The following is a 10679-nucleotide window of genomic DNA, read 5'->3' on the forward strand; positions in this document are numbered from 1 at the left end:
ACACTATTATCTCATTAGACTCAACAATAACCCAGAGAAAGTGGGCTCTATTTTGTTTATTTGTTTGTTGCCACAACTTTTATCATTGGGACTCGGGTGCCTATGAGACAAAACCACTGTTCCCAGTGACCTTTTCCTCTCTCTCTCTCTTTCTTCATAGAACTAGAACTAGAGAAAGGGGAAAGAGGAAGAGACACCTGCAGCACTGCTCCACTGCTCATGAAGCTTCCTTCCCCTGCAGTTGGAGACCAAGCACTTGAACCCAAGTCCTGGTTCATGGTAATGTGTGCTGTACCAAATGCACCACTATCCAGCCTCCAAAATAGGCACTGTTGTCATCATCTATTATAATTTAGGAAAGTGATTGGTGTATTGCACCAAAGTAAAAGACTCTGGGTTGGGGGTGGGGGGATTCAGGTCCTAGAGCGTGATGGCAGAGGACCTAGTGGGGGTTGTATTGTTATGTGGAAAACTAGGAAATGTACAAACTATTGTATTTACTATCAACTGTAAAACACTAATTCCCCAGTAAAGAAAAAAAAGAATCAGAAAGGAAAAAAAAAATAACTTAGTAAAGTGGATCCTAGAGGTGAAATAATTTGCTGAAGTCACTCAACTAATAAGTGACAACAAGAACCCTAACAATTACAAAGTCCCAGGTTCAAACCCCTGCACCATTATAATGTAAGATCACTTACAGCTCTACTTCATAGAAAAAAAATTAACTTAAAAGAATACAGATTGTGTGCAATCCATGACTAAAGCTACTAGGTAGGTAGGTTATTTGATAAGTTAGTGATTTACCAAAGCATGAGGTTCTGGAGACAAACTGGATGTGTACTCCTCTCCTGCTCAGATACACACTGTGTGTGTGACCTTGGGTAAGCTATATAGAATCTGTGGATCCTACAATTTTCTTTGAGTCTATGGCCACACCACCCAGAACTCACTTGGTCTTGTCTGATCTAGCAAAATAAGCAAGATTCAGACTGGGTTAGTATTTCAATTGCAGAATCTTCTCTGTCAATGTAAAGTCAATCTTCACAAAGTTGGTGGGACATCTAGATGTCCTTTAAAATGCTTAAATTAATGACAGCACATTTGAGAGAAGCACTAGCTTGTGTTCCTAGTATTAGAGTGTAGAAATTTCATTGTCTAGTAAGAATTAAAGTAATGCAGGGGTAAGGACCTCAGGTAAGTCAGTTTATTAATCAGTTTGAAGTTGACATAGATGTTTGAAGTATTGAATGAGGGTAGAAGAAAAGTGGGAAGAGATAGAAGAGGAAATCAAATACCTGCCCCATCTCATTACCACAGATGGTGGGTGGTTAGGGTGAGAAAATGTTGTTCAAATGTGTAGAATAACTATAAACAAATATAAAACCACCTCACAAATAGTGTAAAAATGGTGTTTTTAATTAAAAAGAAACAGTCGAAACGTTCATCTGTGGGACAATGGGTAAACAAACTGGTATATTTATAAAAACTGAACATGCAGCAGTGAAAGAAAAAAAAAAAAGAAGAAGAATGAACTGCTCTTTGGGCTCAGACTTAGTTTGCTGCACCATAGCTAAGCACACCAAGAAGGTGAGCGTTGTGGGTAAATATGGGACCCGCTTTGGCACCTCCCTACGGAAGATGGTAAAGAAGATTGAGATCAGCCAGCATGCCGAGTACACCTGCCCTTTCTGCGGCAAGTCCAAGATGAAGAGACGAGCTATGGGCATCTTGGCATTGCAGTTCCTGCATGAAAACCGTAGCTGGTGGTGCCCGGACCTACAACACCACTTCTGCCATCACAGTAAAGTCTGCCATCAGAAGACCGAAGGAATTGAAAGACCAATAGAAAGAGCAGGTGGCACAAAGAGCGAGGACCCGTGTAAGGATCCCGGTTTGAGCCCCCGGCTTCCCACGTGCAGGGGAGTCGCTTCACAAGCGTTGAAGCAGGTCTGCAGGTGTCTATCTTTCTCTCCCCCTCTCTGTCTTCCTCTCCTCTCTGCATTTCTCTCTGTCTTATCCAACAACAACCACAACAATAATAACTACAACAAGAAAACAAGGGCAACAAAAGAGAATAAATAAATATTAAAAAAATAATAATAATAATTATAAAAAAGGAAGACCAATAGAAGTGCTACCACCTGCAATATTACTAGTCTGTAATAAATAAGTTAATTTATAACAAAAAAAGAACCATACACTATGCAACAACATGGTTACATTTCTAAACATGCTGGGTGAAAGAATTATAACACAAAAGAGCACTTAACATAACCATATTATTATAGTTATTATTATTTTACCAGAGCACTGTTTAGCTCTATCTTAGAGTGGTGCTGGGCCTGGGCCTTCCAATGCCTCAGGCTTTTGCACCACTGAAGATGCTATCTCCTCATCCCATGGCAACATTTTTTGTAAAGCTCTAGAACAGATCACTTTAATCTATGGTGGGGATATTTAGAATTTTGGTTGCTATTTTATAGGAATGAAGGGAGAAAAAATATATTCCAGGAGACTGAGGTAAAAAAAAAATGTATAAAGAAGCTCTGCCCCTCTTTCATTTTACATTTGCATGACTTAGTTTGCTACTCAGCTAGTTTTCTTCAAGTACTTCTTGTTCCTTGTCTCGGCATATTTTATTCCTGTTCTGGCACAATGGTCTCAGAAATTTGACAGTTTGATGAATAAGTTGAAGAATCTGTCAGAGGGACACAGACTGGGATAATATATCTTGCTAATCTTCCAAATACATCCCAGGGGTCTGAACTCTAGCTGCTCACTCTTTTAGGAAGAGTACTAATAAAATAGATCTATAACTAGCAGCATTGACAGATCACAAAAGAGATTTCAAAAGTGAGGATAAACGCGTGCAGGATAACAATCACTTATGCAAAATGTAGAAGTCTACATACGGTGTTTTGTTTTGATGATAGAATCATAAATATTAATGGAAGCATAAACATATAGACAGGATATAAATGCACTCACTTCAGAGTAGTGGTTGTTTCTAATGAGAGACAGGAATATGTGTAAGGGAATAGTATGAAGGAGACAGCCATAACATCTCCATCTATTTACTGTCTATCCATAGTAAATAGAAATCTGAAGCAGATAGAGACATTTGTTAAGTCTGGGTTGCAGTAGATCTTTTTTTTAGCAGCACTTCTTGTTATTTCTCAATGTGTTTGAGACTTGTCAGAGCCAACCTCAAGGAAAAAAAAAAAAAACAGACATTGGTCTATAGGCTGCTGGTTAGGCTTAATTCTGGCTGCATCTTCCATAGTTCTATTTTGAGGTAATTAAGAGAGAAAGAAGACTCATGTCTCACCAGGTGTATTCTTTTTTTAGTAGAATCTTGGGAAAAGAAAGAAAAATCTTTTGGGGGGAGGGGGTCATCACTAGTGATGCTAACATTTGTTTTGTTTAGATTTTATTTATTTATTTATTTATTTATTTATTTATGAGGAAGATAGGAGGAGAGGGCAGGGGTAGAGAGCTATGGTTATGCAAAGCGACTCTCATGCCTGAGTCTCCAAAGTCCCAGGTTCAATCCCACTTACTGCCATAAGCCCGAGCTGAGCAGTGCTCTAGAAAAGAAAGAAAAAGAAAGAGAGAAAGAAAGAAAGAAAGAAAGAAAGGAAGGAAGGAAGGAAGAAAGAGTTGAGAGTGGCATGCAGAAAAGTGGGCCCCACCCTAAGGTTCCAAGACTGGGGGAAATATAGGCTCTATAGTGGAAATGTGAGGTTCCTGTTGTCTCAGGGTTCAAGAAGACAATGGATAGTTATTGTTATCGTCCATCCGCGGATCGCAACCTAATCAACGCAACAAGTGCCACCCCAGCATGCTTCACTTCAGACTGTGACCAGAGACTTCAGGTGTGGAATGGCAACCCTTCAGCTTCATCACTTGGGTGAGACCTTTCCTTTCATAGTATTCTCTAATTCCATTCCAGGTGTTCCACTCCCCAGTAAAGTCCCCAAACCTAGGTATAGTCCAGGTCCCCTGAGATAGAGCATAGGTTCACACATGCCCATAAACTAGGGGAAAAATATATACCTGAAAGCAGAAGTACACAAGAGCATGCAGGGAATACCCCCAACACTTCATCTGCACTATTCCAGTCTTTAGGTCCATGATTGTTCAACAATTTGTTTGGCTTTGTATGTTAACTCTCTTTTTAGCCACCAGGTTCCGGATGCCAGCAAGATGCTGACCAGACTTCCCTGGACAGACAACCCCATCCATGTGTACTGGAGCTCTGCTTCCTCAGAGCCCCACCCTACTAGGGAAAGAGAGAGAGAGGCAGACTGGGAGTGTGGATCGACCAGTCAACGCCCATGTTCAGCAGGGAAGCCATTACAGAAGCCAGACCTTCTACCCTCTGCAACCCACAACGACCCTGGATCCATACTCCCAGAGAGATAGAGAATGGGAAGGCTATCAGGGGAGGGGGTGGTATGTGGAGATCGGGTTATGGGAATTGTGCGAAATTGTACCCCTCTTATTCTATGGTTTTGTTAATGTCTCCTTTCTTAAATTAAAAAGAAAGAAAGAAAGAAAGAAAGAAAGAAAGAAAGGAAAGAGAGAAAGAAATAAAGAAAGAAAGAAAGAAAGAAAGAAAGAAAGAAAGGAGAGAGGAGAGAGAGAGAGAGAACCAGGCATCACTCTGGTGCATGTGCTGCCAGGGATTGAACTCAGGACCTCATGCTTGAGAGTCTGCTGCTTTATTCACTGTGCCATCTCTCATACCACACTTTTTTTTTCTTTTTTTTTTTTTTAGCAGAGTTCTAGCTGGTGGTAATACGGGGGATTGAACTTGGGACTTTGGAGCCTCAGGCATGAGAGTCTCATAGCCATTATGGTTATTTACCCTCCCCCTGGGCTGCTTTTTTTTTCTTCAAAAATTTGTTTATTAATGAGAAAGATATGAGGAGAGAAAGAACCAGATATCACTCTGGTACCTGTGCTGCCAGGGATTGAACTCAGGTCCTCTTGCTTGAGAGTTCAATGCTTTATCCACTGTGCTACCTCCTGGACCACTCTGCTAAGTTTTTAAAGAAAGAATCTTCACAGCACTGGAGTTTTCCCCATTGCCATAGTATTTCCATATGGTGTGGCAGGGGAGCAAATCTGGGTCTCTAGCACAGCAAAGCAGGCACCTTCCCAGGTGAGTTATCTTGTGAGCAGAAAATGCCTTTCTCAGCAATGATTCTCAAGAAAAGCTATCAATCATCTCATCTTCCCTTTTCAGAATATTACCATCTATCAACCTATAGTTTTGAGGAACTGGAGCTACAGTGCAACAAATTTTGTCAAACCAGTCACATCAAACAAAACTACACCATTCTGCCACTTGAGTATGACCTTAAAAGTCCCTTCCAACTTGAAGTTTCTATGATTAATTCCCTTCAGAAGATTTTTCAAGTTATGAGGTGCTTTCCACCTCAACCTTCAAGAAACTAGCATTATCAGTTACACCTGTAGCTTTGCTTTTGTGTTTTAATAATGCAGTTAACAGTGTGGCTATGGAATGTTATTCTCATTGCAAACAAAACCATTGAGGATAAACTATATCTAAAAGTGGCAGCTAGAATTTTCAAGAGGAGGGAGTCGGGTGGTAGCCCAGCGGCTTAAGCACACGTGGCAGGAAGCACAAGGACCCTCAGAAGGATCCCGGTTGGAGCCCCCAGCTCCCCACCTGTAGGGGAGTCGCTACAGGGGAGTCCTTTCACAGGCAGTGAAGCAGGTCTGCAGGTGTCTATCTTTCTCTCCCCCTCTCTGTCTTCTCCTCCTCTCTCCATTTCTCTCTGTTCTATATAACAACAATGACATCAGTAACAACAATAATAATAACTACAACAATAAAAAACAAGGGCAACAAAAGGGAGACTAAATAAATAAATAAATAAAATATATAAAAAAGAATTTTCAAGAGGAATCATCACTGAATAAAGAGATTGTTTTACCTGGGACATAAAGATGGTTAGAGGATGCACAATTTTCAATTACTTGAAAAAAAAAAGAAAAGAAAGAAAGAAAGAGAAGAAAAGAAAAAGTCAGCTCCAGGATGATCATTAGTTTCCAATCAGCATTCACTGATGATGCTCCAGATTAGATGAATGGCCACATTAAAGACGCAACTTTGGGGATCCAGGTGGTAGGTAGCGCAGCGGGTTAAGCGGGTTAATGCTTAAGTGCAAGGACCGGTGCAAGGATCCCTGTTCCATCCTCTGGCTCCCTACCTGCCTCTGGTCATTTCATAAGCGGTGCAGTGGGTCTGCAGATTTCTATCTTTCTCTCCCCCCCCTTCCTCTCCTCTCTCCATTTGTCTCTGTCCTATTCAACAACAGCAATGGCAATAACAATAACAACAAGGGCAACAAAACGGAGAAAATGGCTTCCAGGAGCAGTGGATTAGTAGTGCAGACATTGAGCCCCAGCAATAACCCTGGAGGCAGAGCAAAAAAAAAAAAATATATATATATATGACTTGGGGATCTGGTGGTGGCGCACCCGATTGAATGAATATTTTAGAATGTGCTAGGACCTGGGTTTGAGCCCCTAGTCCTCACCTGCAAGGAGAAGCTTTGCAAGTGGTAAGCAGTGCTGCAGGTGTCTTTTTCTTTCACTCTTTATCTCCCCCTACTCTCTTGATTTTTGTCTTTCTCTCTCTCTCTCCTTTTATTTTTAAAAATTTATTATAGACAGAGACAGAGAAGGGGAAGGGGGAGATACAGAAGGAGAGAGATCAAGAGACACCTGCAGCCCTGTTTCACTCCTGAAGCTTTCCCCCTGCAGGTGGGGACCAGGGGCTGGCTGCCAGTCTCTATTCAGTAATGATAATAAAGAACTTTTTTTTTTAAAGGTGTGACTTGAATAGTCACTTAAGCCTATAGTTGTGTTTTTCCCAGAACCCACAGCACATCACAACATATCATGTAATTTACTTACTGATTTTGCTTATTATCTGTCTCTCCACTACAGAATACAGCTTCAGGAAGCCTGCAATACTCACTACTGAACACTGAAGACCAAAACAGTAGCTGTGATACCGGTGCTATTCAGTGACTACTTTTTAAAACAAATATATGTATATCTACATCTCTGTCTACCTGCCAAACTGATGCTCTTAATAATAAAAGGATGAATAGTTTCTCTACTTTTTGAGAATTCACTCCATGCCTGGTACCTTGTATGTATGTCATTGCACTTAGTCCTTTCAACAATTGCCAGTGACCAAGCTTTAGTCCCTCTTTGCAAATAAGATAGAACGAAGATTTAAAGAGAGTTAAGTGAACTCTCCAAAATTACACAACTGCCAAGATACAGGGCAGAGATTGAACCCAAGTCTTCAAAACACCAAAGTCACATGTCCACGCTATGGGAGGGGAGAAAAGAACAGATTTCTCCACACTGATGTAAGTTTCTCTGGTAATCCTGCAGCGTGCAGCAATTTCAGTCTCCTTTACTACTTCCCTTTCTTTGTTACTGAGTGTTATGTTTTAATTATATTTATTAATTTATTTTCAGCATAATCCCCTCCAGTTTCACTCCTTTTGTCCCGAAGGACACTGTATCATATCTTCTAACTGTAGAGTAGTATTCCACTGAGTATACATCCCATAACCTCTCTGTCCAGTCATCTGTCCACAGGCATTGAAGTTACTTCCAGTCCTTGCCTATAGCGAATAAAACAGCTGAGAATGTACGGGGATACATGTCTCTTCAAATGAGTGTTTTCATATACTTTGGGTACATGCCTAACAGAGGTATTGCTAGATCATAAGATACTGTGTTTTTGTTTTATTTATAATTTTTAATTTTAATTTTAATTTATTTGATAGAGACAGCCAGAAATTGAGAGGAAGAGGAGATAGAGAAGGAGACAGAGAGACACCTGCAGCACTGATTCACCACGTGTGAAGCTTTCCCCCTGCAGGTGGGGATTGGGGGGGGGCTCGAACATGGGTCCTTGCACACTGTAACATGTGCGCTCAACCAGGTGCCCCACCACCTGGCCGTTTATTTATTTATTTATTTATTTATTTATTTTTAACCAGAGCACTACTCAGCTATGGTTTATGGGAGGGTTGAACCTGGAACTTCGGAGCTTCAGGCATTAAAATCTCTTTGCATAACCATTATCCTATCTACCCCTGCCCTCATTTTCACTTGTTCATAGACTCTCCACACTGTTTTTCACAGGTGCTGCACCAGTTTAGATTCCCACCAACTGTGTGACAGAGCCTCTTTCCCTTCACATAATCACCAACACTTTGCCATTTCCTACACAGGGTAGATCAACAGACAGGAAAATTGGAGTCCGCTCCCAAACTCAGCCTCATATCCACCCCCATAATCTGGAAGGGGACTTTGTCATAGTGTTAAGTTAGTAATGATTTTGAATCACAAAACATACTCATTTATTGAAGTAAAGATGCAACCACAATGCTCTCAGAAGCAGAGTATGTGGAGAAAGTTTGCGTTTTGGAATCAGATACTCCTAAGGTTCTAATATTAGTTCCATATTACTACCTCACATACAAAATTTATCTGAGCCTCCCGTTTGTTTTTTTCTTTGGTAAGTTAAAAATACTGATGCTTAATGATGTGACGTTGCTGAGAAGTTAAAGAAAATTAGTGCAACAAATATGATGGCCCTTTCTTTTTCACTTGGTCATTTAAGGTCAAACTAGTATATACATATACATATACATATACATATACATATACATATACATATACATATACATATACATATACATATACATATACATATACATATACATATACATATACATATACATATACATATACATATTTATCTGTTAGAAAAAAAGGTAGGCAAAGAACAAAAAAAGAAGTCATTTAATATCTCTATAGCAACTTATCTCATCTTGCTTGAATTTTGCTTCAAGGAAAATGGAGTGCAGGGAAAGGAGAAAGGAGTTAGAGTAGTTTCTTCTCAAGATCCATCTACCCAAATCACATTAAGTTCTGTTGTGAGTTTTTAGGGAGAAGACAGACAAGAAACTGGGGAGGAAGGCAGAAGGGAAATGCTCAGGATTTGCTCAAGATCAGTAGCTCCTACATAACAGCCAAAACGTCTTCTGGTTTTCCTATTGTATTTTAGGTGTAGCGCTACTGATTCTAAGTAGTTCTTTTTTTTTTTTTTTTTTTTTTTTTTTTTTTTTTTAGCACTGTTCAATTCTGGCTTATGGTAGTTACATTCTTTTTTTTAAGATGAAGAAATTTTTTAAATTTATTTTGCTTCCTGGGTTATTGCTGAGGCTGGAGTCCATTTTCCCCATTTTGTTACCCTTGTTGTTATTGTTGCCATTGATTTTGTTGTTGGACAGGACAGAGAGAAATCGAGAGAGGAGGGGAAGAGAAAGACACCTGCAGACTTGCTTCACGCACCACTTCCTTGCAGGTGGGGAGCCAAGGACTGGAACCGGGTTCCTTGTGCATATCCTTGGGCTCTTAACCCACTACTCCACTGCCGGCCCCCTCTTTACATGTTTTTAATCTGGTAGAAGCTTTGCTTATAGTTTGTGGCTCATCTGCCAAGGTTTTCCCTTGATATTGTTCGTTGTTTGTTGCATTATTTGTTATTTTAAAGTTCAAAAGACAAATTAAACACAGTGCTGCTGACATTTTAACAATTAGATGGCTATTTAATTAAAAAACAAATGTTGTGTCACCAGGTTATAGTTATTCTTTTCTGCAGTTTGTAAACTTTTTTTTATTTTTTGTTGTCACCAGGCCTTAACCTCCAGGTCTACTTTTTCAGATACAAGTAGAGAGACAGAAGGAAAGACACTGAAGGTAGTCAGGTGGGTGGTAGCTCAGTGGGATAAGTGCACGTTGACTGGCTAAGGAAGAAGGGCAAACGCTAGAAGAAGAAGTGCACGTGGCATGAAGCACAAGGACCAGAGGAAGAATCCTGGTTGGAGCGCCACCTGCAGGGCAGTTGTTTCACAAGCGGTGAATCTGCAGGTGTCTATTTTTCCCTCCCCCTCTCTGTCTTCTCCCTCCTTTCTCAATTTCTCTCTGTCCTATCTAACAATGACAACATCAATAACAACAACAATAACTACAACAACAATAAAAAAAACAACAAGGGCAACAAAAGGGAATATATATGGAAAGACACTGAAGCTTACTTCAGTGCTTAGGGTCAGGCTAGGACCTAGGTTCTACGCAGGTACCCTTTCAGATGAGCTACCCTGCCAACCCTTTTGTAATAATTTTTAAACAAAAAAATATGAAAGGAGGATTCAACCCCAAACCTAAAGCAGAACTGAGCTAAATAAGTCACTTTTCTTTTCCATACTCCCAATGTACTTTAGTGAAGACTATTGACCACAAAATAAGAGAGCTTCATCTAAAAAGTGACTTGGAATTCTGGGGACATTCTTGACAGAGACACCCAATTCAGGAACAGCCTCAGGACAAATTGTGAAAGATGCTACATGTCTCTGGGCACCTCCATTCCTGAACCCCCACCCTGTCCTTTCAACATCTCCTCCCTCCAGGCACCTGACAGTCTCCCTGGTTTCGCAGAGTTACCTCTCCCAGGCTGGACAGACATTCTGTGTTTCACCACAGACAAGTCAGAGACTAAAAGTAGATTCAATCCCAGAAGTATTTACATTTGGAAAGTATTTAGGGAGTTG

General features: G+C 40.4%; 1 pseudogene; it reads left to right on the top strand.

The window, feature by feature from the left end:
• Positions 1 to 1367: 1367 nt before the first annotated feature.
• Positions 1368 to 1846, top strand: LOC103110959 (large ribosomal subunit protein eL43-like; annotated as a pseudogene).
• The last annotated feature ends 8833 nt before the right edge of the window (positions 1847 to 10679 follow it).

This window comes from Erinaceus europaeus, chromosome 1, assembly GCF_950295315.1.
Source record: "Erinaceus europaeus chromosome 1, mEriEur2.1, whole genome shotgun sequence".
In the NCBI taxonomy this organism is placed as follows: domain Eukaryota; kingdom Metazoa; phylum Chordata; class Mammalia; order Eulipotyphla; family Erinaceidae; genus Erinaceus; species Erinaceus europaeus.